The sequence below is a fragment of the Epargyreus clarus genome, unplaced genomic scaffold (genome assembly GCF_041222505.1).
Source record: "Epargyreus clarus isolate Ecla_fem2 unplaced genomic scaffold, WU_Ecla_fem_2.2 ptg000017l, whole genome shotgun sequence".
Lineage (NCBI taxonomy): Eukaryota > Metazoa > Arthropoda > Insecta > Lepidoptera > Hesperiidae > Epargyreus > Epargyreus clarus.
Window position 1 is genome coordinate 14,455,938 of NW_027332225.1, and position 25,469 is coordinate 14,481,406.

General features: G+C 35.4%; 1 protein-coding gene across 3 annotated transcripts in view; it reads right to left on the reverse strand.

Moving 5' to 3' along the window:
* Nucleotides 1-24,412, reverse strand: part of LOC140749051 (protein amalgam) — a 243,056-nt gene extending 218,644 nt beyond the window's left edge. For all 3 annotated transcript variants that reach the window (XM_073082068.1, XM_073082069.1, XM_073082067.1), the window contains exon 1: nt 24,091-24,412. The gene's annotated coding sequence lies outside the window, so the exon portion shown is untranslated. The remainder of the gene's footprint in view (nt 1-24,090) is intronic.
* Nucleotides 24,413-25,469: the final 1,057 nt, after the last annotated feature.

Consider the following 25,469-nt stretch of genomic DNA (forward strand, 5'->3'; position numbering starts at 1 on the left):
ATTATTTCAGTTTAATACAATTTAATAAACGTAAAATTAAGAATGGTAATGGTAATAATAGAAGAGACAATGACTGTGAGGTATTTTGTAAAACTATTTGTAATATGTAACTTTGATGTAGTGTCAATTTCTCATTTAAGTTCAGAGATTATTCATAGCTCTTATACAATTACCTCGTATGAGGCAAGGTTAATAATAATCGTATTACTGTAAGGGTTACTCAGGTGAACCAATCCGGTAAAGCCGAATTACTCTGTCAAAATTTAATTAGAGAGCCTCGAAACAATTACAATTACCGACAATACAGTAAATAGTTATTACCTGAATTAATGTCAATTTCAAATAACCGAAATGAAAATTGAACAACAAACATCTTTTGGTTCGACTCCGGCGGCACCACCGCCACACCTATTTCTACCTAATAACAGCAGTGTTAGGCAGTTGTTAACTGCTGTGTTCCGGCTTGAAGGGTGTGGTAAGGGAGACAGACTTTTCCGAGGCGTTCCAGCTTAGTCCTCAGGGGTAGCGGCGCATCTGTGGCCGACCTCAGGTAGGAATATGTAATCCTATCTGGGGTTGATTACAGATGTCCATGGGCGGCAGTAGCCACTTACCATCAGGTGGACTGTATGCTCGTCTGCTACTCTTATATTATAAAAAAAATCTTAATAGTCACTAATTTGAAAATTCTCTCTATTTTTACATTATACACAGTATTCCTACTTAGTCATGGGAGGTAGCTAATAAGTGTAATGGCTCACATCAAGTAGAACTTTAAGTACAGTACGAGTTCATCACACGTGTTCATAGGTAATAATGACCACATACCATCCCGTTGATTACACACATTACATATTCGATAATAAAAAAATGCATAAAGCTTTTTGAGGTGATCATTTTTAGATTTCCTTTCATCCAAACGAAAAAATCATCATTTTGTTCATTTTGTAGTGCAAGTTTAAAAAAAAATATACATGTTTCATTAAATACGTCATGATTTCAAATAAGGTAGTAGAACACTTTGTGTCTTTAGGTGTCTTTGTAGTAACGCATCTGTGGTATCGATCTCAAGTTAGTTGAGGTAATCCTTCTGGAGTGAGCGGTAGTAGCCCTTTGTCATCGATTCGACTACATAATCACTTGCTACTTATATACAAACAGAAACGGTCTAAGCACTCATTTTGAAAATACAAACATATGCTTCATTAACGTTCACAAATAAGGAAGTAAACAGGAGACGCAACACATTCTCTCATTTTTTCGAAGTTAAACATAATATAGCAATCTATCATCCGCTAATGTAGAGGAAAAATACAAAAATTCGCACACTGCAGGGCGTGACGAGAGATAATGATGGACTCCATTATACCGCTGGGAGATTTGTTCTGTACCCTTACCATGAGTTGTTACGTTTTGACAAATACGACTGTTTCGGTATTTGTTTACGTATTTGCCCATACAAAATCCAGCCAGCGCCCCCAGCGGATTGTATCAGAACTATAGTGTCAGTAACATAACATTAAATTGACAAAATGGCGCTTTATGTTTTGTCTCTCTTTTTTGCGAACATGTGAGGCAGACAAAAAGACTTGAGTACTTACTTATTGTTACGTTTACTCAGTATACTGAAGCAAACGGAACAGAATAATGGATTGAGTAAACGTAACGTAAAATTGTGGGATATTTTGAAAACATGGTACTGTGGTGTTATGTATCCATATTGAAGTAATTTTCACACATAAGTGTTTGAAAATTTAGTTAGACCAAAGATGGTTAAGATTGTATAAGTAAGGAAAGTAACTCAGCATTCGTTTAGAGAACCAAGATTCGCAATGGACGCTCCTTCCATAGCTTTTCCATGATCTTAAAAAAATTGTCATTGTCGAACACATCCTTAGTTCAGGTTGTAACCGCTGGATCGAATTATACAAACCTCAGGTGATCTCCACTGAGCGTCATTACTTTCCTCGTTTAGTAAGAGAAGCAATAGAGATCAAGAAATATCCTAGAAACTTCAACAGAGAAGAAGGTTTTAAGTTAGCCCAAACGTGGAATCCAGTGGTTAGTTTATGCAAGTCACAAATAGTGCAAAGTACGGTGCGTAAGGATATTGTTAGTGTTGTGTGTCGTGTTATGAAACCTAGAAAAGAAAGACGAACTAAACGTATGGTAGATAGATTAATCTACCACTAGAACTTGTCAACGGTTTCTCCCCTCCACCTCAGTTTCGCCGTGACCACGATCCATACAACTGGGTCGAAATATCGGCAATAAAAACGCACATCGTGAGTACCCGTTACATAATAAAATGTCTCAATTCCGCGATAATTTTAGTCTAAAATCATACAATACATAATTAGTTGGGTCTCTTATGATGTGAATGGCTAATTGGTGCCTATTGATTCTAAGTCTGGATGTTTCTATAATTGTACTATATTAATGGCATGTGAAAAATAGAAATATTATGAAACTAGTATTGCAAACCATTTTATTTTTAATACCAAAGAACCTTTAAATTTATTTATTATTCAGATTTCACGCACAAAGACATTACCTTCAGACGCCAATGCAGGCGAGTGATATTAAAATGACACAGTACAAATATTCTTAATACAAAATAACATGCAAAAGCTATTTATGAAGATTTTCGCGTAACAACGACAGAGAATAGACCGTGTGTCGCTAGTGTGGAGGTTGGGAGTTATGTGATGATATTATGTTGCTCTTGTTTGGAGCAAATTGCTTAATAAATTACAGTAGATCCATAGGAGTAAGGCAGTGGTAGCTTAGTGGTGAAGCTCAGCGTCTCAATCGGCGGGGTCCAAGATTCAAATCCGTCTCTGGTTTTTCAATGTGCGTATGAAAAATTAATTGTAATGATAATAATATCTCCACTATGAGAACAAAAGCCTGCATAGAACGACTTAGTAGTGTAGTCGACCTACAAAAACACAGGCTTTATTGAGATTTAGTTTGAAAATGATTATACGCATAAAACGGACTGTAATCATCTTATCTAACTTTGACGTAATATAAAATAAAGAATAATGTTTATGCTAACGTTACATCCCAGTTAATCCCATCAAGCTGAGTGGATAAGTTCATAAGATAAATTAGTATGAAAATATTCTTACTCCGCGACGTTGTAGCAACGCAGTCGTTTACGCTAATTGTATCTAAAAATATGTAATGTTTTATCAAATGTTAGTCTAATTAATTATCTGACTAAACATCTCGACAGTATCCTACGTATAGCCAGACTTGTAAGTGGTAGAACTCTTATTGGTTCTATTTCCGATAACACCGCCTACCACTATAGCTATTTCTGTATAATAACAGCAATGCTAAGCGCTGTTGCATTCCGGGTGTTAAATATTTGTTCCAGGCATCCCAACTTAGTCCTCAAGAGTAACAAATCAACCGACCTCAGGTAGTAATTTTATTTGGGTTTGATTAGGGGCACATGGCTATTTACGACCAGGTGACTTAGTTTTAATAATATGAGAGTAGCAGAAATGCATGCAGTCCACCTGATAGTGAGTGGCTCCTGCTTCCCATGGACATCTATGGTCTACCCCAGATGAGATTAGATTCCCACGTGAGGTCGACCACTGATACGCCGCTACTCCTAAGGACTAAGTTGGAATGCCTCAGAAATGTAAAATCAGAACACAGCAGTGCTTAACACTGTTGTTATTAGGCAGAAATAAGTGTGACAATGGTGCCGCCGAAGCCGCATCATAACGTTACTTCCACATTGTAAAAAATAGTACGATTTAGCATCTCTCCATGATTTCGGGAGGTCGTGAATATACTCCATCACACTTCGCAAGTGATAATTAATTTCTAATACGAACATAAATTTGAAAAATCAGAGGTGCTTGCGTGGGATTGGAACCTCGGACCGCTCGATCAAGAGGCCGGGTTTCTTAACCACTAGGCTATCACTGCCGTTTTTTATCTCCGATATTTAACTTTGTAGATCAGTTAAGATGTACACTCGTGAAGCCACGTGTTTCATTAGCATATACTAGTAGGTAATTATTATAACACATTACACGTACAATACATACATGTTACCAAAATACTGTACTATAATAATATCACATAACATCATTGTAAGCTCGTTAAGCTTGAGTTATGTAATAAAGCGTGTAGCGTATAAGGGTATTTGTATGGAAATTAAAAGTATATTCAAAATCGGGATCATACAGGCTATGCTAAATATTTGCACATAATAATGACAGTGCGGCTACGAACTGTTCACACAGTATTGGTTAAAGGTTGTCTTGGCAATCTTTATATTCTATTTTTTTAATATTTTTAAGTTATTTTATATCAAACATTTGTAAACTTTCCTTACAATAAGTGTTTTAATATTAAAAATTTTGAGTATTATTGATGGCTAAAGCTTATTGTCACATAAAACCTACTATGAATAAACAACTAAAAAGCAAAGACCTAGAAGAAAAATCTAGATTAATCATCTCGATATCCACGATAAACCAGGATACAATTTAGAATTTTGAAAAGTACCCTTACCATGAGTTTTCAAAACATCCCACATCCCACATCCCATCCCACATACGTTACGTTTACTCAATCCATTATTCTGTTCCGTTTGGTTCAGTACACTGAGTAAACGTAACACATGTTCGCAAAAAAGAGAGACAAAACATAAAGCGCCATTTTGTCAATTTAGACATTTAATGTTACGTTACTGACACTATAGTTCTGATACAATCCGCTAGAGGCGCTGATTGGAAATTGTATGGGCAATACGTAAACAAATACCAAAGCAGTCATATTTGTCAAAACGTAAAAACTCATGGTAAGGGTACAGGACAGATCAATATAACAAACGCTACGTCACACGAGTTATAGGATTAATTAAGTATTAATGATGCTACTAATTACCACATTATCAGCTTGAATAAAGGTTAAAGGTTCTTCAAAATCACAACTGACATGGAAATTTGCAACCGCAGTATCGTTGAGTAAAGATTCGCACATAATAATGACAATACATTGATTGCAGTTAGGATCGTAGCGCTCGTAGCGTCGAGTGCTACGGCGTAGCATATAATATTAGGTTATTCATATGAAAATCACGTAGCTGCTACGCCCGCAATTTTTTATCTCGGTGCTTTTTAATCATGATTTTTCCGCCATTAGTGTTAGCAAGTAACTGTAATATTAATAATAAAATATTGCCTATACTTTTTCTTACTTTAATGAACTTTTGTAATAGTAATTTAAAAAAAAACTTGAAAATAATTATTTACACAAACGCAGAAACTATATTTAAGGGCTATATTTTTTAGCAGTCGGGTTTTCTTATAATAAATGCGAATTCACAGTAAAACAGTCGGATCTGTTAAGGCATATATGTTTTTTTTATTATTTTGATGGCAGAAATTTTATTAATTTTGATAAGTCAAAGAAAAAAATATATCATGCGTACATAATTATACTTATACATATTTATAAAAATGTGTAAATGCACAAACATCAGAGAATTTAAAAATCAGACACACATATGCCAGAACCACGCAACATACTACATATACTAATTCATAATTTAATTACCAGAGCTACTATTATAATTAATCTGTTATTACATTCGACTCCCGGGAATCCATATAAGTTAGTAGTCGAGGAGGCAACTTGTGTGTTGGCGATGGTTCTAGTTATAAGCTGGTTAGACCAAGTTTATAATAAGTTATATCGACCATTAACATACTACGGCGTATTATATTACGCAGGTTGGCACAGTTAGTAAATATATCTGTATAACATGCTCCACTAAAGATTGTAATATAAATTGGCGGCGTTTAAATTGTTTTCCAGTTCATAAGGTATCAATTTATAATGGCTTTTCTCCATTTATCGATTTTTTGTGAAGTATGCTAATGTTGATACGAAATTCTACTTAAGCATAAAAGGTTAAAACAGTTATTTATTTAAATGAACCCTTTCTATTAATCACGTAGATTAAAAAGTCAACTATTCCACGGTCACCAATATATAAAAACAAACCGCTATTTAGAGGAGACCTATATTAACGGTACTTCTATACGAGTAGATTAGCTTTCATAAATTTTAAGTTTGTTAAGTAGTACTTACTACCATTTCACATGCAAATGATCTATTTTTTTTTGTGTAGTGCATAGGAAATACCCACACAAACAAATGATACCAATTGCAACGGTGTTATGAAAATATGAAAATAAACGTTTAAATTCGTATCTGTATAAGAAAACCACTTATAATTCATTATCATATTTATTTCATGTTTATGAGAGGCCGCGCGCAGAATGTTAGTATTATAATAGGTAATCATTATAATATATTCTAGTCTCGAAAGTCCATCTAAGTTAGTATTCAAGAAAATAACTTGCATACTGGCGACGCTCGCAGATTTAAGCTAGTTAGACCGACTTTATAATAACTTGTATCAACTACATAGCATAATCTACTTCGGTATAATGGTCTACTGTGTGACATAATGTATTATAATATTAGACAGAAAGAAAAATAATACTTATTCAGGAATATTGCAACACACAGTACAATTGAAAATAGACAAAATAAATAAACAAACTGCACGGTTATAAAACTAGTTAATAATAAATCAGACAGTCAATTTAGAAAATAATTCTTAAAAAAATACAATACATAACTAAACTTCTTTTTTGTTTATTACACAATAAATGATTTATAAAACGTGCTATGTGCTGCAACAAACGTGAATGGGGACAAACTCAGCGAATGCCATGAGCAGGTAGACTGCGTCTTGGCGCTGATTTTCAGTTAGCCCCACGGCATGATGTTGATCGGACGGCTGTCCGCATGCTTGCTAAATTATGGCACATGAATATGTTTATCTTAGTTTTATTTGTACATATATGTCTACTATTTAGTGTGTACTATAAAGAAAACTCCATTACCCAGAATGGATTCCTAATTTTAATATTGAATTAACTATTAGCGTGTCCAAGTATGGAACCTTCCCTTTACATTGCTAACGGATATATTGTTGATACGTTTATTACCCGACTGCCAAGGAAGGGTTATGTTTTTTGCGCGTATCTTGTATGTTTGTCTTTCTTTATTTGATCCGATCTTACAAACGGCTGGATAAATTTCGACAGTTCAATGCAAGATGTCTGACTGACTAATTAAATGATTTTTCATTTTTCAGAAATCAGCGTACAGCCAAAACCGCTTAAATTAGAGTTCTGAAATTTTGCACATGGGTTCGCTATACAGCGTAGCCTTTTGGAAATTCCACCACTAAGAGGGTAAAATAGGGAAAACAGTTTTTTTTAATCTTTTAATTTTGAAGCAACTCCTATAAAATTTAGTATTTGGCTTTCTAGGTAGGAACAAGGACACGCCTATCTATCCACTTCCGAAAAATCAACCCCGTACAGGGTAACAAGTTAAAAGTTCACATAAGGGTTAAAACAACCGTCAATTTTGAAGCGAATACTATAAAATGTTGTATCAGGCTTGTTGGATAAAAATAATGAAATTCTACTCCTAACGAGATAATGTAATCACCGGATAGATCTTTTATAGATCGTACATGGTGGTATTTTTTGGCGAAATAGTAACACGTTTAAAAAAAAATACCAAACCTCTCGGGTAGGGTATCAAAACAAAGAAAAAAGGGTAGATTACACATACATATATATGTATATATTACATCGAGATGACTGTCTGACTAAATGAGTAGTGTTGCTGTGCCAGAGATCAACGCTAAGGGAAACCGCTGCACTTTAGAGTGCTGGAATTTTACTCATAGGTTATTTATGTAGCATAAATGAGCACTACGAGGATAAAATAGGATAATATTGTTTGAACATCTTTCGATTTTGAAGCTGATACCTACTATGAAACTTTGTATTTAGCTTTCTGCATAAAAATAATGAAACGCCTATTTCACCGTTTTTGGGAATTCTACTTCAGCCTGTTTAGCGCAGTTGGGTTTTTGATGTCTTAATTAAATTACTTGTTTATAGATACTGTAATCTTCAATGTCGTCATGATTATTTGTTTATATATTATACAAGTACTAGTTGGAACGCCTCGGAAAAGTATCCCTTATCACACTCTTTCGACCTGAACATAAGACTACAGCTATTAGACAGAATGTAAACGTAAAATGTATGTTGGTGGTGCCTACGAATCGAACTATAGAGATTTTTGATAGTAAAAAATGAGTGAATTTCCAAAAACGTTGAATAAAACATAATAAAGTTAAAAAAAGAGTTCGATCACCTTCAAATTTGCGTAGCAGGTACCTACAATATAATATAACTTAACAACGTAAACAAAATAAGAATTTGTATCCTTAAATCCGTCTCAAATATTATGTTTGAGCAGATTTTCAAGAAAAAGTTAAAGGATTTTTCATAATCCCCGAATCATATTTTCATATAACAAACATTTTTCAGTGTAAAAGAAAGATAACGACTTTATTGAAGCGAAACAATTTTTCAGTGCTGGAATTATTGCGTTCGATATTAAAAAAGTTTTGGAATCACCTGCGATGCGCCGAGCATTCTCATTCCAAAGGGACTGGATGCCGCTTCGCAATAACCCAACATAATCACACGATCAATATTACTCATATTATAACTTGCTCTTATTTTTTGGCAAGTAAAAAGGTGGTAGAAGCCTGTATGGTTCGACTCCGGAAGAACTACCACCGCAACTTCTTTTTTTGTTTACGAAGGGGACATCTTCAAAAGGTATCGGGTGCCGTGGGAGCGACGTAGGGTTATGTGCGATTCTTACCGAACTAAAATCCCCCTGGTGGCCGTCCTCGGCGCTGCATAGAGGGCTCCGGAATCCCCAAAGGAACGCAACCGGAGTCCTCTTGGCGCGTTGGCACATCGGGCTCCGCCCAGGTGAGCATGCCGCTCACCACACCGTCTGGTGCGTACAACGGTATGCGACCACACATACCGCCGTCCTTCCCAGGACCGCTGGCCAAGCGGTTCGAGCTCCAACTCTTGCCACCCGCAACCCCAGAACCCTTTTAGTCGCCTCTTACAACAGACAGGGAATACCGTAGTTCTATTTTGGTCCCGGAACTATAGGGACAACCACCACCACACTTATTTCTGCCTAATAATAGAAATGTTCAGCGCGTTGTATACCGGTTTCAAATGTGTTAAGGAAATCCAAGGCGTTTCAACTTAGTCCTCAATAGTAGCAACGCATCTGCGGCCGACCTCAGGTAGGACTCTTATCTTATCTGAGGTTAATTACATGGATAATAATAAATACAATATAGAGAACCTAACCCTCATATCACAAGGGGATAAGATATATACAAAAATATTTACTTAAAATATATTCTACATTCATTCCAAAGTTGAGGCGGCTTCATTTACAAAACGTGATAGGGATTCCCAGTGAAACACAATATCAGGACGTTACCTGTGACACATTACGCTCGCTACATAAGAACATTAGGCCTGACGCGGGCCGTCAGTTATATTAATCTTGAGACGAGATAAATCTCTATGAGTCGCTTAGTTGCACGTTGGCCGCGAGGAATAGGAAAATGATATACTTATTTAGTAACATTTATATTCGCTTAACGGTGAAGAGGAGTATTTATAGTTTATAAAACATTATTATTTTCAAAACTAAAATCACTAAAATCACGCTAAAACAGTTATTGAAACTAAAAAGCAATAATTGTTGCAATCTAGTAACTTTGCGATAAACTTTCTCTAAGGCGCTCGAACAATCTCGATAACAATGTTGATAAGGACAATGGTACAAAATTATTAAAATCGTGTATTGTCATCAGTCTTTGATAATTCTTCAAAATTTTGAATTAAACTGGACGTTCAAAATGGATAGAAATCGGGTTCAAAGATTCCGTTACATAGTTATATACATACAACCCAAGCTAATAAAAGCGTGTTAATGAACAGTTACTTTTATAAAGTACTCATGTTTATAGCAGACTGTTCCAAATTAATTTTACCCGACTGTGGAGGGAAATGATTTTCGAGTTTACTAATTTTTAGCACGCTCTACAATTTAAATGGCTTGAAGGATTTTAACACAAGAAGTGTCTTTGAATTAATCTAAATAGTGGAAGTGACGTAAGCTATTATTATAAGTTACTGAAATATAGAATGTTTGTAGAAAGATTGAAATAAAATTAAAAAATCAGTATTTTCGCCAATTTCTACATTAATAATTATTTATTAATGAAGAAATTAATGTAGTAAACTATGGACGTAGTAATTGTTTTATAATGAAGTGCTTCTTAAGATTTCCGTCGATAGAAGATTGCATTTGATGGACAATATAAATACTGCCAGCACAATTATTCGCCGCTTCCTTTCTTGTCCTTCTTTATAATCTTTTAGGGCTTTAAAATCATATTTCGAAGTGATTGTTCTATAAAATTATTTTTAATTTAAAATGACATAAATGTAGTAATCAAATCAATCTTACTAGATCTATATGGTAACAAAATCTTAACGCAGTCTGTTAAGCAAAATAAACAAGTAATTACGTTATTCAAAGAATATTCCGCACAAAAACGTGCTCGTAGCAACTTGGGCACACCGCTCACTGGCTGTCACTTATATTAATCTTGCGACGAGATAAATCTCTGTCTATGACTCACTTGTATCTTGCCCACTGGAGAATAAGAAAATGAAACTGGCATTTTGTAAGTACCATTCACTCGATTATGTAATACCAGCTATTATAACAATTTGGACACTCATAGTCTCACGCTAGGATTGTTCGTGATGTACACAGAGAAATATATAGACAAATAGGTATTTTAGAGTAGTTTATTATTTATTATACGTTGTAATGTAGTCTACGTTTGAAGGTGACTAATCTGTAACGCCTCGGAAAAGTCTGTCGCCCTTACCACACCCTTCAAAACGGAACACAGCAGCGCCTAATACTGCTGTTATTGTTTTAGGTAGAAATAGGTGTGGTGGTGGTGCTGCGGGAGTCGAACCACAAACGGTTCTTCCACCTTAAAATTCTGTGGACTGTGTGGTGGACTCCATAGTCATTTACTGTTTCTATATTATAAAAAGTATGGCTAGGAATGAGAAGCCCGGCACTTGCTGCGTAACGGACTAATATTGATAAGACTGCTGTATCACGCGAGTTGTCATACCTGGCATCTTTAGAAACCGTAATAAAACATAAATAACCAGACATACGAGTAGTACTCATATTACCACAACATTCCTTTCATTCTGTGTCTAATAATTGAATCTGCCTTTACACTGCTAGATAATGTACCTATAGGTGGGCATGTACCTTTTAGAATATTATCAATAGCTCTTATGCATATAGTGATGAACCCTGTGATATTTGCCTTCCTCGTTAGAGCAAGTAATCATGAATTTCTTACATATTAATAGGTATAACCTTAGTATATAGGCATAGAAATAACTTTTGAAAAGTAATAAATGTTCTGGTATTTGGTACATGTCTAAACTATTTTGCTATCTTACAGCATGTTCTCTTGTTACAATCCTTTAAACAATAGACACGGTACAGCAGTACACGGTACAACGAAATTCGATACTCTTGTACATTTCGCTTCCAAAGCGCCTAGCGGCATATACACATCATAGGAACTGAATTTTGGTTCCTACATCATTGTAATAAAGTTTATAAGCCGTATCGTACACTAAATACGCAATAAATAAAATAAACATAGCATGTTATGTAAGAATTATCCACTCAATATAAAATTACTTACATATGTATGAATTGAAAGCATTTTATAAATATACCGACCGACATACGCTTTTAAAGTCGACCCAAATAAAATTTATTCAATTCGACATCCGACAAAAACTGGCGAGATTTCCGCAACACTTGTAAGGATTTTCCCGGCAAAATATCATCTACAAGCTACAACTTGATATTCACGCCGCGAGATTTGATTTCCCCCAAAGGGAGGGAAAGTGAATTTCCCGTGTATGCGATGCACAATTCTATTACGGAACATCTCGGCTCTGATGTCTTGCGCCTTCTTCTAATACTCCGCTAATGGAGTTGCGACGTTTCATATTATATCATAATCGTGTCGCGTTTACCTGTCAATCAAGATGTGCCTTGCTTTTGAGTAATCTTTTTGGAGAATTACTGTTCGTGGTGGATGTTTGTTTTATAAAGAAAAAGTAGCAAAATAAGCAATGCTAAATGGATTATATAAATTTCTATCCTCATCACAGCAATAGAAAACTCTAATCTTTAGCAATTATTTTTAGAGCCATAGAATACGTAAGATCAAAAAAATTATAACTTAATACGTTTTAAAATAGAAAAATCTTTTTATGAAGACATGTATGTAGGTAATGCTAGATCAGATTATTTATTCACGCTTGACTTCGAAAAAGATCCTAGTCCAGTCGTGAAATAATGCTACTTAAATAATCATGAGTAATCTTAATTTGCCACTGGAGGCGACCCATCCGCATATATCTTTATACTATAACAACTTTTTTTTTGCTGCAAATTCTCTACATCCATCCAGGATTGACTGGCGGAGAATGCCATCAGGCATTATTTGCCCTTTTGTACATTTACGTTTAGAAATAATGCAATAAATTTTAAATAAATAAATAAAAAGTTCTCATTTGTCACTCAAAAATGATGTCCAAAGGTAATGTCTTGAAGAAGACTTTATACCAGGGGACACTGGAATTAGATCGTCAACTCCTTTCCTTGACGCTAAAATTATACGATTTAGTTGAAAGCCCATAAGATTAAATGTACCTTATATACCAAACCATTACTATCTATAATAGCTAAAATTATACAATGTATAAATAAATGGAGTTTGTGCGTATGACATATCGTACATAGGAGGGATTGCGGCGAATCTAATGATACCTCATTTATCTAAATCGGCTTAGCGGATGGCGCGATGAAATATTCATAGCGTGAATATTCGTATTTTTCCAAAGCTCAGGTAATAAGCATATTAATACAAAAACCATTCCCTTTTATATTAGTGAGAGAAATTTCTATAAGATTTATAAAAAATATATTTTTCTAACATTTGATCAGTTTATTCAAAAAACCTGTTCAGTTTTCTGTTTGAACGTCAAAAGTTTCCACCGCCTCAAATTGTAGATACGAAGTTGAGTTAAGATGAAATGTTTTACATAATTATAAAAGTCAGGATATAAGTCAATTTGTTATTTAAAAATAAGTGTCATTCGATAATGAGTGGTGGAGGTCGTTTTTGGACATTTGTAAATTGACATAGAAAAATAGAGGCACGTGACACATATAAAATTTGGTGAAAAACGGTAAGCCGTTTCGGAGGAGTACGGTAACTAACATTGTGACACGAGAATTTTATATATAAGATTATATTTACCTCAACATACTTGAAACTTCTGATTCCGAGAGCAGAAGAGTAGCCAGCATTAGTTACGAGTAGCAGCACAATTCGATTCCCACTCATTCCCAAGTGTTTCGGGTCTACTCTACGTCTCTCAGTATTATTCTTTATTCGTCAGTTGAAATAAATATTTTGTATTTCTTGTTAGCTGCGGTGAGTATTTAACTTTTAATAATACATCGCAAAATAAATTGAATTTGGAAAGAACTTCTGTTAAGTAATTGGATACAACTTAGGATTTCAACCTCCAAAGCATCCTTAGAAATAGCGAATTACTGAATACCTAGAAATTTTATCTAGAATTTAATAAATATAGTTCAAAAAACTAAAAAACACGCTTTAATGATAAAATCAACTAAAAAGTAGAAAACCATTTTCAATCTAAGAATCAATTAAGGAACAATAAAAAGTATAGTTGTGAAAAAGCGTGGGGTGCTCCATTTATCAGGTTCAAAAAGCGCGTAAAGTAGTAAAGTAGTAAAGTTCAAAGTGGTAAAGTCCACCCATCCAATCCCTCTACACTACTACATCGTTCAGACTTCTTCAATTTTGTAGAAAAATATTATAAATATCAAATTATCTAAAATTTTACCTGAACTCCATCATGATACCAGTCATGCTGCTAGTGAGGAGTAAATATATAATATGAGGAAAATCTTCTCAAACAAAAAAAAGAAAATTCAGCATAAAAACAAAACACGCTCGCCAAACACGAATATCACAGTAAAAAGTTAAACGCGAATCAAGCAAAACAATTTGAACGAAACAAAACTGAATTAACATACGCACAGCGGCCGAATGATTCAGGAACAAATTCCTTCCACGCAAACACGTACATGGATGGGCCTCGAATTTTTAGGGTTCGGTATCCAAACGGTAAAAACGGAAACTTATTACTAAATCTTCGCTGTCCGTCCGTCTGTCGCAAAGCTCTATCTCTGGAACCGTAATAGGTAGGTAGACACTTGAATTTTTTACAGAGGATGCATAATGACGGCCGCTATAAAAAATACTAAAAATAAAAAAATGTTGAAAATAAATGGTGATCGCCATAAAATAAACGGCTATTTCTCGACGTTTTTTGCTTTATCTATTACCATAATAGTTAGACAGTTCAAATTTTCACAATGTATTTACTTCAGTGGCTGCTATAATAACAAATATAAAAAAAAAAAACAAATATGATAATGTTGGTGGTACGGAACCCTTCTTCTGCGAGCTCGACTCGTACTTGGCCAATTTTTTACTTTGTAAACATAGCCCCGAGTGTCTGCCCCGGTCATAATTCATAAAGGCATGCCTCTCAGGGCTTCATAAATTACCGGGAAGGTCCTCCGATAGAATATCGACAGCGAAACGTGACCGCATTGCGTACCCCGGAAATTTACTTTCAAAGCCTAGTCTTAAGACTGTCGGGTTCAGTTTTCGGCATAAAATTTCAATATTTTTCGTTGCTTCCAAGTAAAACAACACTATGTCCTCGAAGTTTGCAGTGTTAGTATGACTGTAAGCCCTACCACTAGGCCTAGGTCTCTTGCCACTTTTGGAGGAAGCCTAGTGTATGCTCTAACACTAATAATATTACATCGGTTTCCTATATAAAGTCAAGGGTTCGAATTTTAGACAAGAACCTCTAACTTAAAATGTGTATATTCCAAACCGCGTTCAATCACCGTGGATGCTTCAGTTCAATGTGATGGAATTATAAATAGTTGTAGCCATTTAAATATTAAACTAGATAACTAATATACACTCGAAAAAACATCACACACAGTCGGCTTATAAATAAAAAATATTAAATAAAACTGTAAACGAAACAATTAAAGAAAACTACTATACATAGTATATTCAAAGCCTAAGAGTTCTATTAATTATCAAACGTTAAGATTGCTAATTCACATGAGCAAAGCAATGTAGAAAATACCCAATAATGGGACAGTACAGAGTTTACGAATATGGTATACGGAGATCTTTAAACTACTTCGCAACAATCCACTACTGATATGTATGATGGTATATATAACTTAATAGCATGTTCCGCAAAGTACCTGATACAATTAACGATCTTTAAACGTTAAGCCATCATACACTGAAACATGATACGTAGAAATGAAGATCTTGAACGAGGAAGTACATCAAGTTAACTGAAGAGAGCTCACTACGACTCAGTTTACGACTTGAACATCACAGAAGTATTAACCCGAGCTCCCTTCATACACTTGAATACACGATACTGTCATGTTACTAAGTGCCGATAAATGTTTGTCGATCAGTATAAAATATGTCAGTGATTGCCTACTGGTTGAAATGCCTCTCAATAGGGGTCCGGGGTTCAAATCAGGCATGCATCTTTGATTAAAAAAATTGTTGTAAAATGTAAGTATTTGAAGTCTACAAATTCTCATTCACTATTGGAAAAAAAAAAAACCATAGAAATTTACTTACAATAAAACTTTTTTTGAAAACCCATTGACAAATAGTCAGTCAAATATTCAGAATACAAAAGAATTACGGATAACTGTTTATTGCATACCTTAATTCGGCTACAATAACTAGTAAATATATTATGACCATACGACGGCGACTACTTTTAGACTAGTAGCCTATTATTGTTAGATTCAAATATAAATAACTATAAATAAAATCGAATATAATTATAAACAAGAGTCACTAAAAACTTGTAATAAAAACTAAAAGAAGTGATATGGTTAGTATGGATAGCACATACGAGTAGAAGTAACCTCACGTTTTAATGAACCCCATTGTTGCTTTGTAACAAAAGATCGGAAAACAATCTCAGGTTCTTACTGAGCATTTCTACGGATACGAGGGCATTTCGCTGAAAATCTTCAGGTCCCAACAATGTTACACGTTTCATTCAGGACTCTTATCTGCCCACATTGCAGGCCAGTGCAAACTTTATTGTTACTGGAATAAAAGGTTCAACATTCGATAGTCAATGAACTAGGTAGCTAATAAAAATATGTATAGTGTGGCATCTAAAGCTGCAAACCATCTGTCTTTTGGTCCTAGTTGGTAATTCATATTTAACATATCGATCAATAGAAGAGTTTAAACACTAAATTATACAATACGAATAGTGACGGTTTTCTGCGAAGATTTTCAATTTTCATCTTCTTCAGATACAAACAGTCAAGCATGGTTCTAAAATTATTCTTATCCTACGTGAAATTGGCCACAGATTATTATGTGCAAGAATTCCTTATTTGTTTGTCTAAAGCGCTGGCGAGGTGCGGATTGACACCCTTGAAATTTTTATTTTATTTTACTTCACCCTCTAAGCAATTAATAATTAATTTGTAAAAGGTACATAACTTTGAAAAATCAATACCGCCGATTTAGATGTCATGTTTCCAAACACCAGTGTATCACTTCTTCACATTCTGTGCCCCACAATCTAATTACCTTACACTTTATGATAATAAACAATACACCAATAGGATCAAGTGACACCGGTGAAGTTCAGTTCACAAGCGTCGATAGTGACGCAATGTAGTCTAGTTCTGCCATAAGTTTTTGTCTAGAATCGCAGAAAGAGTTCCATTTCGGCGGGCGCGTCATTTTTCACCGGCCGACGATAAATCAGCCGGCCCGACCGCCATATTTCAAAACCGGCCAGTCCTCAAACGCGGCCATAAATTGCGGCGTCACTACCCCGATGGCTGTATCTGAGATGTTAGTTTCAATTAAAACTGTTTTTGTAAGATTGAAAATCCTGGATGTTATTTATGTTGGTTTAACGGAAATACTTTATTTTTTCTTTATCATAGGAGCAATAATTCATCTGGATGATTTTTCTTCTTCAAAGTTGATATACATGCCAACTTACCTAGTGTTTAGCTAAATCCATATATTGACTACAGGGACACTTTTGTGAAGTTGAAAGCCGTTTGTTAAAAATAAATTAAACAAATAAAATGAATGTAACGCCAAAATTCCAAACAAAACACTTCAGTTTTATTTATTTCTATGACGACCTTTTGACTCTAGGACTATCGAGGCTCACCACGCTTCCATAATACGAATAATTGATAGTTGGATCTGTTTATTATATTGTGTACTATCTACACTTCCTCATCCAACTCTATTTGACAGCAAAGGCTTCTTGATCGCCTCAATGATCTCCAGCGAAGCATGCGCTCACACTCCAATGAGCCACAGGTAAGCATGTGTTACATACGCTCAGTTGCGTGCACTACAAGTTGTAGACAAAAGCGCGTATGTCCTTGAGTTCGGTTCAACATGACGATACTATTTAGTTACTTTGAATATAAAAGTTCATATGCTTAATTGAATTCAAACATTGTGAAAAAGTCTGTTTAAATAGTTTCAGCATAATAACATTAGTACGCTACAATTAAATGACTCGTCTTCAAACCATTACTGCCCCACTGGTGTACACTGGTCTCCTTTCAGAATAAGAAGGATTAGGCAATAGTCTACCGTGCTGGCCAGATGCGTATTGGCACACTTCACATACCTTTATGAGCTTTTATTATTATAAAAACTTCTCAGGTGACACACAAGTGAAAAAGTTCTAATACGCTCATAACTTTGAAAAATCAGAGTTTCCTGGGAGTCGAACCTTTGTCCCTGTAGTTCCGGGTCTAGCATAGGGCTACATTATCCCCTGTCTGTCGTAAGAGGCGACTAAAAGGGGGCTTCCGGGGTTGCGGGTGGCAAGAGTCGGAGCTCGAACCGCCCGGCCAGCGACCCTGGGATGGACGACGGTATGTGTGGTCGCATACCGTCGTACTCACCAGACGGTGTGGCGAGCATCAAGCTTACCCGGGCAGAGCCCGACGGGGTAACGCGCTAAGAGGATTACCGTTGCGTTCCTTTAGAGATCCCGGAGCCCTCTACACTAGCTCCCTAGGAATAGGGTACCTTTTGAAGGTTTCCCCTCTTGTCAACAAAAAAGGCGTATCTGGATGTATTTTATGTAATATAGGAGTAGAAGTCGAACATGCAGTCCAGACAGTAGCCACTTGCCATCAGGAGTATTGCATGATCGTCTGCTACTCCTATATAATACAAAAAAATACTTTCAGGAATATACCTAGAATAGGAGCTACAAAACAATTAACATTTTTTATGATAAAGAGAAGAGATTTGAAGGTTCCCCTTGTTAACAAAAAAAGGGAGTCAAACCTTGGATTCCCCGACTGAGAGGCCTAGTTTTAACCACTATGCTATCACTTCTCTATATATGTACTCTCTGCTACATAGACGTTCATCCAATTCCAAACAAAACAGATTTTTCACCTAAAGTCGAGGACAGGTATCTCATAACTGTAGTTTGAATTTATATTCTGCATTAAAGATAAAAAAGATACACCAATACGAAGCGTGACAACTGAATCCTCAAGGGTAGCAAAGCAAACTCAGGTAAGGCGTTTGTCCTTTTTGAAGATGAATACAAATACTAAAGGACTGCAGTGAGTTTGAACATCAGATGGGTTGCATGCTCGCACGATTTTATGTTTCGAATGACATTAGTTATTTTTTTATGGATCCCTCCGGAAAAGTACTTTTGTTCGGCTTAAAGGACTGTCCTTTTCTGGACCCCTGGCAACGTGTGTAGAAAGGATCATGAAGATCGGATTGGTAGTTAAAGTGTGAAAGCATAGCAAAAACAAATAAATACAAAATGCTCATTTTTTTATTTATTATATTAGCTACAATAAAAATATACCTACATTTGTAATATTTTGCAACCAAACCACCAAATCTACCCCTTTTAATAATCTCTCTTAAAAGAATATTATTAAAATACACTTTTATAAAAAAAAACCCAACCTTTATCAAATAGCTTCAAGAGAGAGATTTCATAAAATAAACCGCACAGATTTCAATTCTACAAACATTATCATTTCAATCACGATTCGCGTAACAACCTCATCAAAGCCTGCTAATAGCTCTCGAAGAAAGAATAGATTTCTCTTTATTTGCACCTAAAATCCTTTGAAATCTCATTGCAATCTCGACCCATCGCCTCGAAATGTCATGGGTCTACCAAATTAATTTAGGTCCCTTTGATATTTGATTTGAAGAGAAAAATATCCAATTACTAGGAATCAATTGTTGGACAGCCCGTGAATTCCTTTGTGAGTAATTATTTTGTTTCGTAATAAATTGTTGAAATAAGTCTGAGCTCAGTAAATTAGTTTGGCTTTGAAGTTTGTGGATCGCTTTAATTTGTAATAACGCTTGTCACAGGTAAGGTTTTTACTCTCCTAGACCCATACTAAGATTATTAGTATTGCACATGTAATAATTATGATTACAAAAGTTTACTATTTGATACATGTTACAGTCTGGAAAAATACATAAGTTTAAATAACAGACGTCTAACTTCTGCTTCCTATAATAAGTCTAGGCAATTATTGCTATCAAAAATCGAAAACTGACATTTTGCAGAAAGAAGTTGTTACGATGTTTGGTAGGAAAAACTTTGGATAGATCCATTATAAATAAGGGATCTTAATGATTAAACTCATATTACAGTCAACTTCTCCCGCGCAGAAGGTCCCAGACACAATTCCCAGTCAGGTAAAAATCTAACATGATTGTTACATCACAGATTATCCTAGTGCAAGGTTAGGTAGTTAAGGTTTAAATAAATTCTCGTACAAAGAAAGTTACAGTTTACTACCTCAACAATATACAAAATAGACGAAGCTTACTCTTCTTACACTGTCACCATATCAAAAACATCTTTATGTCTCTAAATACCCACCAGTGTAGTACGTGCAGACGCGAAAATAACATTAAGTCTTCCCTCTTTCCTATCCGGAAACGCAGGATGGAGGTAAGAAATAAAACGATACATCAAAATGGTTTTTCTTAGATCCGCATTTTTCTTATATGAGATGGTATTAAATGATATAACGTTGTGTTATTTTTATATCACTTATTTCTGCCCAACAACAGGTTTATATTGTAGTTTCAATATTGTATCCCTTGTGACAATCTCATTCAGCCACTATCCTATTACTATCGTCAGTCCAAAAAAAGATTTTAAAGCTATCTGAAATATACCAACATACACCTAGCACGAAACATTATGGACTAAACGCTCTTCTCAATCTGAAAGAATAAGTATCCAACAATGTGTCAATAATAGAATGTTTATAATGTGCAACCTTGCCAAAACTAATATCATTTTTTGAACTCTCACGCGTGTGAATTTCCTCACTATGTCGTCATTCGCCGTTAAAGTAACTGATATAATAAATTTGTAATACGCACACAATATCGGAAACCCATATGTGCCTGAGATTTAAACATACAACCGGCGAAGTAAGTAACCCGAAATTTATTATTAACATACGTTATTAATATTCAATCTATCCGATAATCCAAATTTTTGTATTTAACTGTTAATGCCTACTAGAAATTTTAAAATATCAGTCTTTCTCTATCCAGTTGATCTAAGCCTATCGAATATTGAACATAGACTTATCGAAACATCCTCATGATGTTGATATTAAATCGGTATAAGTAGGAACAAAGTCTTTTGACTTTCTTTCGACTTTGGCGGACGTGGAGATTAACTTTTACCTTCGGCTTACTTTAGTAGTAAAGTTGATATTTTATAAGCGACTTCTTATAGTAGTGAATTGTGTCATCCACAATATCGATTTCTGTTGCTTTAAATCTCTTGGAATTGAACCAAGGTACTCATACCACTAAAATTGTCAGGTAGAAATTCTAAATGTGACCACTTAACAGTGTGTAAAAAGTGGTACGTCCAACCAGTATGGTTCGACTGGAAAGGTATCTCCACCACCGCCACAACAATTTCTACTATGAAGTAGTTCTTCGTTTCTGTGAAACGTGTGGACGGACGCCTGTGATCGGTTTCAGGAAGAACCGCTCTTTTATATGGAGCTATGTGGTTAAAGATGTCCATGGACGGCTGTAGCCGCTTTCCTTCATATGAACTGCATGCTCGTTTGCTCATGCTTATGTTATCAATCTTAAATAAAAACGTGGTAAGTAGACTCCATATAAACAAGGAATCCATTTGAGTTTGATCGTAGATGTATTACCATTCCTCAAGTGGTCATCTTATAAGTAAGGTATAGTTCGCGCCAAACAGCTAGTCCGCTCTGGAGCACTACCATGAGTTGGCATAGAAACGCCACTATAGAAATTGTAAATAGAAAACTATTGTCATTTTGCTAGTGAATAACATAACTTCTATCGTTACGGTATTTCTTGACAACGTCTGTCAAATTAATGACTCATGGGACCGAATTTGTATGGCAATAGATCATAATGACATTCGCTAGCGATTTGATTTCGATAGGTTTTTTACGTATCGAGTTACGCCACTACGGATTTTAGTTCTACGAGTAACCACCAGAGGCGCTGTACAATTTTTCATACATTTATTTTACGCAGTCGCTAGCGAGTAATACTTTTGTAAACTCATGGTAGTGCTACTGAAGCTGTTGCGAGCAGGTGTAGTCATACAATTTGCTATGGCACATATTTGCTACGCGATTCATTTTATATTCAGAGCGGACTAGCAGTTTTACGCGAACTATACCCGGGATCTACACTGTTCCAACGAAGCGAAGAACTGTTTCGCGTTATAAAAAAGTATGACGGTGTTATATTCCCGGTTGAATTTCGCTTCATCGCCCTTTGATATTCTAGTAGTTTAATTTTGTAGCTGTACTGCCGTTGTCAGAATATTGTGGAATCTACACATATAGATGTAATCGTGGTCTTAATGGTTAAATTACCAAGCGCTAATAGCATCATGTCACCCGACGCACTAATCTTGTCATCTCTTCAAAGCCCAATTATTTTACCATTAAGCCAACTCACGCCTCTAATCAAGAATTTCAGCAGCGCCCCCTATGAACAAATTTACATATTATCGTGTGTCTAATTTTCTAATCCTTCGCAGACTTTCTCGTTGAAAATTTTCAAGGGAATTCGCTTCATCAGGCTTACTTTGCGAATATTTGGAATAATGCAGTATAATACGCTGTAAAATTTATATTTACGTATATAATATCATTTTTAAGATCTTTAAAAAAACATTACTTACAGTGATAATTTAAATAAGCAAGTAGTGACAATAATGATGGTGAATGAACTTCTTAAGAACCCAAGGGGACCTTTTGTTACATTCAAAATAATAAATAAATAATCAGAAGTTTTAGATGAGCGGTTTTGTAAAAAAAATTGGGGCATTTCTTACAATTTTTTTTTTATCACTTACTAAGTACTTTAGCTGAAATAGACTTTGTAGATAGAATAAATAACTAGGGACGCTTAAATATAATAGCACAATTACGTAGAGTAGCGTGACTCATACTTAATCTAGATTGGACCAGTATTTTCATGTTTTAGGTATTCAAATGCTCTTCTCCTAAGCCGGCGGCGCATTGATAGCGGCGACGGACACTACCTTCCATCAGGTAGCCTATCTGCCTTATGGCACGTTTAAGAAGAAAAAAATCTCAAAGCTTTATAATTGTAAGTGAATGAAGAAATAATAACAATAATAATCAAGGCGTTTTAAGTTATATAAAAGAAAGGAAGTAATATTTATTTTATTAATGAAGCTAAATTTTCTTCCATAATTAGATTTCTTATCGTTTCTTAACCTAGAAGATGACGAAAGATGTAATAATAAAAAAGGAGATTATTTATTTAATGTACCTAACTAATTATTAACGTTATAGACCTATAAATATTAAAAATATGAGAAAAATTACATTTTAAAATTCATTAAACATCCAAAAGGACAGCCTACTTAACAAAATACGAGCAATTTCAAAGTAAACACGACTAAATTTCGCCGGCCAAATAGAAAAGTGAATAGGTCGTAAAAACTCCGAAATTTTGACGCTTAAATTTAAGAAATGTTTTGAAGCTTCGTAAAGGGAAGCGAATTATGTAAATTCTGGGCCAATCTCTGTTGGAACATCAAGATAAAGTCGTGCCAATGTGTCGGATACTTTACTTTAACATTTTTATTATAAAGTTGAAAAATCACATCAAATACAAAGATGGTATATCTACCATATTTTATATAGCCCTCGTGAGGAAAACCTGATTAATATTACCAAAATATTAGAATAATCAAATGTCAAATATATACAAACAAATACAAAAGAAGTATTTAGGGTCCGAATAGTAATTAAAACGCCTGGAACTCACAATATAAAATCTTTTTAACTGTGATAATGGACGCCAAATAAAACCGTTTAATTATTTCCTGTGCCTTTTTTATGCTATAAAAAGCATTTCAGAGCGTACTTTACATTTGTTTCATTTCCTTTTATTCCTATAACTTTGTAAATCGCTCCATTTCGACGGTACTCTTCAAAACAATGTTTAAGAGACGCTCCAATTTTTCGTTCAAGACCTTACAAAACATCAACCGGCTTCCGCTTCTATGAATGTAACAATAAGATCTAGTTTGGCATGACATGCGTCGTAAAGTAAGAACGCAACTTGTCCCGAAGAAGAATTGGTTTTCAGTTGACACGTGTCATTAAGAACGTCATGCGATAAGAGTTTGGATGTTTACTTGTTAGAGTATTGTACGATCAATTCCTTTAAGATTTTGTCGATGTCATTCTTTAACGATACTGATGATGTAGTATACTTACTTCTTGTCTTCCGAACGATCACACGTTACAATCGACCAAAAGTACTTGCGCCCAAAACACGTCACTTGACACCTCACTAACTGTTATCAGATAACTTATTACACTAATCTGTAGCACTAAGTTCTCAAAGGTTATATTGAAATAAAACCCCAATGTTTTGGTTCAGTTACAGAATTTATGTTTATTTTATAACAATCACAGAACACTGGAGCGATCCTTTCACACAGCACTTGAATCACATAAGATTTACGATACCGGCATCAACACGAATGGCGCCCAACGTGGGTCTGCGGAGCGGGACAGAGCGTGTGCAGCGCGCGGCGGTCGGCCAGCCACTGCCGGGTGCGCACGCCTGGACCCGGCCGGCCCCACCCCTCGCCGCGCACCCCCCGCTGCAATTCGGCACACAAAAAAAATTACATCTGAAAGAAACCTTTCCCTGTCACTGAGCTTCAATGATCACCCCTTAAGTCTTAAGTCCCAGTTATTAGTTAACGCCATTGCGGTACTCTAATGACGCTGTTAGGTTGAGTTATGCGCGGCTCGTGTACCGGTTCGCGCCGCTCGCTAATTTATAACGTTTTTGAATCGAATGCTTATGTAAATTCGGTTCTTCAGTGGAAGGTAGCTAGAGTAGGAATTTTATTCGCATCCGAACACTCGAACATCAAACGAGACGAGTTCAAAGCGCTTTTTTTCTTATATTCACATATTATTTCTTGCCTCTCGTCGTTTACGTAACTTTTTTATTCGTTCGCAACTTATGATCGTTATATTACAACATTGTAGGTAGGTACTCCAAGATATACTCAAAAGGACTTTATATTTATGGTTATTGATGTTTGTTTTTTTTTTGTAAAATAGGACTGAAATTAGCGATAGAAAGAGCTTGCTGCTGCGTTTCAAACACCTGTGACATTTTTTTTTTCTTATCACTAATAGCTCATGACTAGACGGGCTTATAAAAAGAAAGCGAATCTCCTCTCGGATAAGGATCGAATCGTTATTCCTTGCAAAGAAGACCGGTAGGATGACAATTGATTTCTAATCTTTGTGAAATAGGATCTTTATGCGGTCATAGTAGGAATAAACCGTATTAGCTACCAAGTGAAGGACTGAATCAGCCCGACTACATAATTTTATATAGTCTGGTTATTGTGGCACTACCGCTATATAAAATATGCTTTAAAATAGCAGTGTTGTATTCTAGTTTGAAACCATTTTTCGTCTTTTTGAAGGCTAGATTCAGCGATCAAACTGCACATGTTTGGGTACGTTGCGGGAATAGTTGTAGAGCGATGCTGCTGCATTTAAATACCAAGTATTTGTAAACCCTACTTACTTATTCTTCTTCAACGCGCCTCTCTCCGCTACTAGAT